Genomic DNA, 8,841 nt, shown 5'->3' with positions numbered 1-8,841 from the left:
ATTAGACCCTTAACAAGTAAAAGTGGCAGTTTTGAATTTCTTCAAGTAAGGTTGACTTTAGAACATGTGAAAGGGCATCCAATATATCTCAAGCAAGCATGACAAGAGTATAGGCAGCGGAAAGAGTAACACATGCAATTTGCAAGAATGTAATTAAATGGGTGGGATGGGAGTGTGCAAACGCAATGGAGACGCGGAGAATTTTTGGCGTGGTTCCGATAGGTGGTGCTATCGTACGTCCACGTTGATGGAGACTTCAACCCACAAAGGGTAACAATTGCGTGAGTCCGTGGAGGGCTCCACCCATGAAGGGTCCACGAAGAAGCAACCTTGTCTATCTCACCATGGCCATTGCCCATGAAGGACTTGCCTCACTCGGGTAGATCTTCACGAACTAGGCGATCTCCTTGCCCTTACAACCTTCTTGGTTCAACTCCACATCACGATGGAGGTTCCCAAACGACACCTAACCAATCTAGGAGACACCACTCTCCAAAAGGTAATAAATGGTGTGTTGATGTTAAATTCCTTGCTCTTGTGCTTCAAATGATAGTCTTCCCAGCACTCAACTCTCTCTCTCTCTCAGATTTGACTATGGTGGAAGAAGGATTTGAGTGGAAAGCAACTTGGGGAAGGCTAGAAATCAAGGTTCAAATGGTTGGAATGGAATCTCTTGATCTCAACACATGAGTAGGTGGTTCTCTCTCAGAAAATGGATGGTGGAAGTGTAGGCACGTTCTGATGGCTCTCCTCTATGAGAAGAAGGGGGTGGAGAGATTTATAGCCTCCACACAAAATCTAATCGTTACACACTTTGTTGCATATCGGTGGCACCGATTAGTAAACTCGGTAGCACCGATCTGTACAAAAATATGAATGTTCGGATTCTCGGTGGGACCGACTGGAACAACTCGGTGGGACTGATGTACTAGGGCTTAGGGAAAACTTCATCTCAGTGGCACCGATTGCACCATCTCTGTGGGACCGAATTGAGTGCAACGGGCAATAGAGAATCTGTGAAGCCAACTCGGTGGGACTGATTGCATAAACCCACTGGGACCGAAGTGAATGCAACAAGTCATAGATTGCCGGCAAGGCCATCTTGGTGAGACAGAGATCTATATTAGTGTGACCGAACTGTTAGGGTTTCTGGTAGTGGCTATGTCAAGATGAACTCGGTGGCTCCGGATAGAAAGTATCGGTAGGGCCGAGTTGGACTTTAGGGTTTTGACATATTTGGATGGAGAAAGTGGCTGAGGGTTTTGGAGCAATATCACTAAGCATTTGAGCAACTAGACCATTAAGCAACACCTCATCCCCTTTTAATAGTATTGTGTTTCCTATGCGCTCATTGTGATGTTGGATCACCAAAATAGAAATGAAGAGTTTTGAGATTTTGCCAATCCTTATCCTTAGCATTTGGAAGGGGTTCCACATCCTCTTGTCCTTGCCACTCCACTATTGAACTTATCCGAAATATTCTCTATAAAACTATTAGTCCAACAAATGATATGTTGACATTAATTACTAAAATCACCCAGGTAGCACTTGTGTTTTCAATCTCCCCCTTTTTGGGAATTCATGACAACATACATCAAAGCTTCAAGTAAATGATATGAGGAGCAGTAAGTAAAGCTTTGGAAGACCATGTAACATGCATAAGCTCCCCCTACATATGTGCAATCATGTAATGATAGAATTGAAACAACATGTGAATGCACATCAAGACAGAGCAAGTAATGAGTTACATGTATCTTGGCTATATGCATCAGAGCAGAAAGTGAAGTGAGGTGTAGCTTCATGTTTATGACTCTCTCTTGCAAACAGTATGTTCAAAAGCAGTAGATCATCATGCACATGAGTGTGATGCACAAACTTACCTTGTGGTTCTTGATCTGACTCTTGAAGAAGTAGACTTGAAAAAACATGGTTAAATAACAAAAGAGAACTTCAAGCAAGAAAGATTTCAAGGTCCACAAGAGTTCCAAGACTAGGATGATATCTAATATATGAGTACCACAGAGTGAGTACTTCGTTTGAATGTAGACATGTCCCCAAAGGTTTAAAGATTTACAATAAATTCCAAGGATTTTTCTTCCCAAAACATAAGTTTTCCTCTCCCCCTGAATTTAACATTTGATAATGGGAGTAGGTAGGGTAAGATAAAATCAGAGCAAAAGGATATTATAGTAAAGTATGCTCAGAGCAAATTAAGGATTAAAATATGACGGGCATATCTTTCCCCTCTTAAAGATATGTGAATTCTCCCCTCTTATGAAAATGCATCTCTCTTAGAAGAGCTTTGATGTTCTCTCTCTTGTTATATACATAAGCTTTGATGTGCTCTCCCCCCTTTGATGTCAATTTCCAATAAGGGTAGTGTTCATGGATATGAGTTAAGTGAGTGTGGTTCTTGAGAGTCACAACTAAGAAGAATGTAGCTTAAGATGTAGGTAGAGGGAAAGAAACATTGAGTGGATCTGATAAGAGATAGATACTTTAAGATGGTAAAAGACTTTCTCAGCAGTGAAATCGGTGGCACTGGTCCAGTTTAATCAGTGACTCCGAGATAACAAAGTCACTGAAGGTGCATACCGGTGAGACCGAGGTAGTCTGTTTCAGTACAATCGATGAACTGTTGCTCAAGTAGACCTTGTGCTTTGGTCTGGCCAATAGGCTTGAATCGGTGGAACCGAGTTCAATGCAGAGGAAAGATTTTGTCAACTTAGCTCACTTACAGGAGAACTTTCACAAAGATTTTCAAGGAATTTGATAGGATTTGCAATGAATTTACAAAATGCAAAACAGAAAGAGAAATGAAATAAGAAGAATCTAGATGAAGTTTTTTTTGTTTTAGAAGGGAAACACAATAGTAAGAAGAAATGCAAAAGAAATGTATCTACCAGAAAAGAACACTAGAGAACTTCATCTAGGGGTGGTCGGCGACATAGTCACCTATGTTAGGGTATATTGACTTAGGAGTCAAGTGAGATCACTTGATCATAGGTCATACTCATCGTTAAGATCAAAATGGGGTTACCATTTTTCATTTAAGCATCTTGATGTATTCTCATCTTGTTGAGTTACTTTGGCTCATGTCTTCGAGCAAAGCTTCTGTATGATGGAATGACTTACCTTGGGTTGTGGTATTGAACTTGATCATGTAGCTGAACTTGTGGTAGATGCTCAATGTTGATGTAGTCCATCAAGAGTTAGAGTCATCCTTTGGATTTTGAAGCTCATATTCCTACATGGGTCAGTCTTGCAATGAATAGCACTTGTGTATCCAAATTGACAAGAGCGAAATTTATTATATTGAAATTGTCAAAGGATATGTTGAATGAGTTCATGCTTCCTTGATTTCAACAAGCAAAGTATATATACTTGGTGATGTAGAGATTGCTCAAGATGTGAGTGATTTTCAATCTCATGGATTGAGGCTCATCCAAGCACCTACAAGGGTTAGAGAACATGCAAGGGCGCAAATGTATCCAAGATAAATGATCATCATCATAATAGAAATATCAAGGATTAGTCATATGGGCTTATGCCTTGCATGTACCCAAGGAGTCTCTACTCCAAATTTGAGGCATCCATGATTTTCAACTCGCTCCTCAAACAACAAAATATCTTTTCATCAAGCGGTTTAGTGAAGATATCCACCAATTGCTTATCAGAACAAACGTGTTTAAGATTAATATCTCCTTTAGCAACATGATCATGAATAAAATGATGAAGAACTTCAATGTGCTTAGTTCGAGAATGTTGCACAGGATTGTGTGCAATATTAATAGCACTCTCACTGTCACAAAGCAATGGAACATGTCTCACATGTATCCCAAAAACTTTAAGAGTTTGGGTCATTGCTACCTCTTGAGCACTGCGTTGGATTTCCTTGAAGAGGAAAGGATGATGCAGCAAAGTAGCGTAAGTATTTCCCTCAGTTTTTGAGAACCAAGGTATCAATCCAGTAGGAGGCTACGCGCGAGTCCCTCGTACCTGCACAAAACAAATAATTCCTCGCAGCCAACACGAAAAGGGGGTGTCAATCCCTTCACAGTCACTCACAAGAGTGAGATCTGATAGATATGATAAGATAATATTTTTGGTAATTTTGTGATAAAGATGCAAAGTAAAATAAAAGCAAAGTAAATAAATAGATATTGGAAGATTAATATGATGAAGATAGACCTGGGGGCCATAGGGTTCACTAGCGGCTTCTCTCAAGAGCATAAGTATTTTACGGTGGGTGAACGAATTACTGTTGAGCAATTGACAGAATTGAGCATAGTTATGAGAGTATCTAGGTATGATCATGTATATAGGCATCACGTCCGAGACAAGTAGACCGACTCCTGCCTGCATCTACTACTATTACTCCACTCATCGACCGCTATCCAGCATGCATCTAGAGTATTAAGTTTATGGAAATAGAGTAACGCCTTAAGCAAGATGACATGATGTAGAGGGATAAATTCATGCAATATGATAAAAACCCCATCTTGTTATCCTCGATGGAAACAATACAATACGTGCCTTGCTGCCCCTACTATCACTGGGAAAGGACACCACAAGATTGAACCCAAAGCTAAGAAAGATCAATCTAGTAGGCCAAACCAAACTGATAATTCGAAGAGACTTGCAAAGATAACCAATCATACATAAAAGAATTCAAAGAAGATTCAAATATTGTTCATAGATAATCTTGATCATAAACCCACAGTTCATTGGTCTCAACAAACACACCGCAAAAAGAAGATTACATCGAATAGATCTCCACAAGAGACGGGGAGAATTTTGTATTGAGATCCAAAAAGAGAGAAGAAGCCATCTAGCTAATAACTATGGACCCGAAGGTCTGAAGAAAACTACTCACACTTCATCGGAGAGGCTATGGTGTTGATGTAGAAGCCCTCCGTGATGGATGCCCCCTCCGGTGGAGCTCCGGAACAGGCCCCAAGATGGGATCTCATGGATACAGAAAGTTGCGGCGGTGGAATTAGGTTTTTGGCTCTGTATCTGATCATTTGGGGGTACGTAGGTATATATAGGAGGAAGGAGTACGTCGGTGGAGCAACAGGGGGCCCACGAGGGTGGAGGGCGCGCTTGGGAGGGGGGGTAGGTGCGCCCCCTACCTCGTGGCCTCCTCTTTTGTTTCTTGATGTAGGGTCCAAGTCTCCTGGATCACGTTTGTTGAGAAAATCACGTTCCCGAAGGTTTCATTCCGTTTGGACTCCGTTTGTTATTCCTTTTCTTCGAAACCCTAAAATAAGCAAAAAAACAACAATTCTGGGCTGGGCCTCCGGTTAATAGGTTAGTCCCAAAAATAATATAAAAGTGGATAATAAATCCCAATAATGTCCAAAATAGTAGATAATATAGCATGGAGCAATCAAAAATTATAGATACGTTGGAGATGTATCAAGCATCCCCAAGCTTTATTCCTGCTCGTCCTCGAGTAGGTAAATGATAAAAAAGATAATTTTTGATGTGGAGTGCTACTTGGCACATTTTCAATTTAATTATTATTATTTGTGGTATGAATATTCAGATCCGAAAGATTCAAGATAAAAGTTCATATTGACATAAAAATAATAATACTTCAAGCATACTAACAAAGCAATCATGTCTTTCAAAATAACATGGCCAAAGAAAGTTATCCCTACAAAATCATATAGTCTGGCTATGCTCTATCTTCATCACACAAAGTATTTAAATCATGCACAACCCCGATGAAAAGCCAATCAATTGTTTCATACATTTGACATTCTCAAACTTTTTCAATCTTCATGCAATACATGAGCGTGAGCCATGGATATAGCACTATAGGTGGAATAGAATGGTGGTTGTGGAGAAGACAAAAGGGAGAAGATAGTCTCACATCAACTAGGCGTATCAACGGGCTATGGAGATGTCCATCAATAGATATCAATGTGAGTGAGTAGGGATTGCCATGCAACAGATGCACTAGAGCTATAAGTGTATGAAAGCTCAACAAAAGAAACTAGTGGGTGTGCATCCAACTCGCTTGCTCACGAAGACCTAGGGAATTTTGAGGAAGCCCATCATTAGAATATACAATCCAAGTTCTATAATGTAAAATTCCCACTAGTATATGAAAGTGACAACATAGGAGACTCTCTATTATGAAGACCATGGTGCTACTTTGAAGCACAAGTGTGGTAAAAGGATAGTAGCATTGCCCCTTCTCTCTTTTTCTCTCATTTTTTTATTTGGGCTTCTTTGGCCTCTTTTATTTATTTATTTTCGTCCGGAGTCTCATCCCGACTTATGGGGGAATCATAGTCTCCATCATCCTTTCCTCACTGGGACAATGCTCTAATAATGATGATCATCACACTTTTATTTACTTACAACTCAAGAATTACAACTCAATACTTAGAACACGATATGACTCTACATGAATGCCTCCGGCGGTGTACCGGGATGTGCAATGACTCATGGGTGACATGTATGAAAGAATTATGAACGGTGGCTTTGCCACAAATACGATGTCAACTACATGATCATGCTAAGCAATATGACAATGATGGAGTGTGTCATAATAAATGGAACAGTGGAAAGTTGCATGGCAATATATCTCGGAATGGCTATGGAAATGCCATAATAGGTCGGTATGGTGGCTGTTTTGAGGAAGGTATATGGTGGGTGTATGATACCGACGAAAGGTGCGCGGTATTAGAGAGGCTAGCAATGGTGGAAGGAAGAAAGGTGCATATAATCCATGGACTCAACATTAGTCATAAAGAACTCATATACTTATTGCAAAAATCTACAAGTCATCAAAGCAAAGTATTACACGCATGCTCCTAGGGGGATAGATTGGTAGGAAAAGACCATTGCTCGTCCCCGACCGCCACTCATAAGGAAGACAATCAACAAATAAATCATGCTCCGACTTCATCACATAATGGTTCACCATACGTGCATGCTACGGGAATCACAAACTTTAACACAAGTATTTCTCAAATTCACAACTACTCACCTAGCACAACTTTAATATCATTGAGGGAGTCCTGGATTAGGGGGTATCCGGACAGCCGGACTATATCCTTTGGCTGGACTGTTGGACTATGAAGATACAAGATTGAAGACTTCGCCCCATGTCCGGATGGGATTCTCCTTGGCGTGGAAGGCAAGCTAGGCAATACATATATATATATATATATATCTCCTCCTTTGTAACCGACCATGTGTAACCCTAGCCCCCTCTGGTGTCTATATAAACCGGAGGGTTTAGTCCGTAGGACAAGATACAATCATACCATAGGCTTGCTTCTAGGGTTAGCCTCTACGATCTCGTGGTGGATCAACTCTTGTAATACTCATATCATCAAGAACAATCAAGCAGGAATGTAACACCCATGATGTGGCTATATCTCCTACGTGTCGGAGCATGACTTAGAGGCATAACCGCATTGTAGGCATGTCGCAAGAGGGGTAATCTTTACACATCCCATGTACTGAATAAGATAGAGATACAGAGTTGGCTTACAATCGCCACTTCACACAATACATAAATATATCATTTACATCATCCAGATACAATCAAGGTCCGACTATGGAACCAAAATAAAGACAACCACAAATGCATAATATCCCCGGTCGCCCCGACTGGGCTCCACTACTGATCAACTGGAAACGAAACAACACAACGAACAAGATCTTCCTCGAGCTCCTCCTTGAGCTGGGTTGCGTCACCTGCACGGTATCATCGGCACCTGCAACTGGTTTTGGAAGTAATCTGTGAGTCACGGGGACTCAGCAATCTCACACCCTCGCGATCAAGACTATTTAAGCTTATGGGTAGGAAAAGGTATGAGGTGGAGCTACAACAAGCACTAGCATATATGGTGGCTAACATACGCAAAAGAGAGCGAGAAGAGAAGGCAAGGCACGGTCGAGAACTAATAATGATCAAGAAGTGATCCTGATACTACGTACACGCAAGCATAACTCCAACATCGTGTTCACTTCTCGGACTCCGCCGAAAAGAGACCATCACGGCTACACACGCGGTTGATGTATTTTAATTAAGTCAAGTGTCAAGTTCTCTATAACCGGACATTAACAAATTCCATCTACCCATAATCGCGGGCACGGCTTTCGAAAGTTCAAATCCCTGCAGGGGCGTCCCAACTTAGCCTATCACAAGCTCTCACGGTCAACGAAGGATATTCCTTCTCCCAGGCAGATCCGATCAGACTCAGAATCCCGGTTACAAGACATTTCGACAAAGGTAAAACAAGACCAGCAAAGCCGCCCGATGTGCCGACAAATCCCGATAGGAGTCGCACATATCTCGTTCTTAGGGCACATCGGATGAGCGCTCCGTACAGCTAAAACCAAACCTCAAGTTTCCCCAAGGGGGCGCTGCAAAGGACTCTAGTTTGGACCAACACTCAGAGGAGCACTGGCCCAGGGGGGGGGGGTTATATAATGATAAATGTTTATTATTCATGCTAGAATTGTATTAATCGGAAACTTACAACATGTGTGAATACATAGACAAACAGAGTGTCACTAGTATTGTCTCTACTTGACTAGATCGTTGAATCAATGATGGTTATGTTTCGTAACCATAGACATGAGTTTTCATTTTATTAATGGGATCACATCATTACAGAATGATGTGATTGACTTGACCCATCCGTTAGCTTAGCACAATGATCGTTTAGTTTCTTCCTATTGCTTTCTCCATAACTATACATGTTCCTATGACTATGAGATCATGCAACTCCCGAATACCCGAGGAACACTTTGTGTGCTACCAAACGTCACAACGTAACTGGGTGATTATAAAGGTGCTCTATAGGTGTC

This window comes from Triticum dicoccoides, chromosome 5A (assembly GCF_002162155.2).
Source record: "Triticum dicoccoides isolate Atlit2015 ecotype Zavitan chromosome 5A, WEW_v2.0, whole genome shotgun sequence".
NCBI lineage: Eukaryota > Viridiplantae > Streptophyta > Magnoliopsida > Poales > Poaceae > Triticum > Triticum dicoccoides.
Note: the sequence above shows the minus strand (reverse complement) of the source record.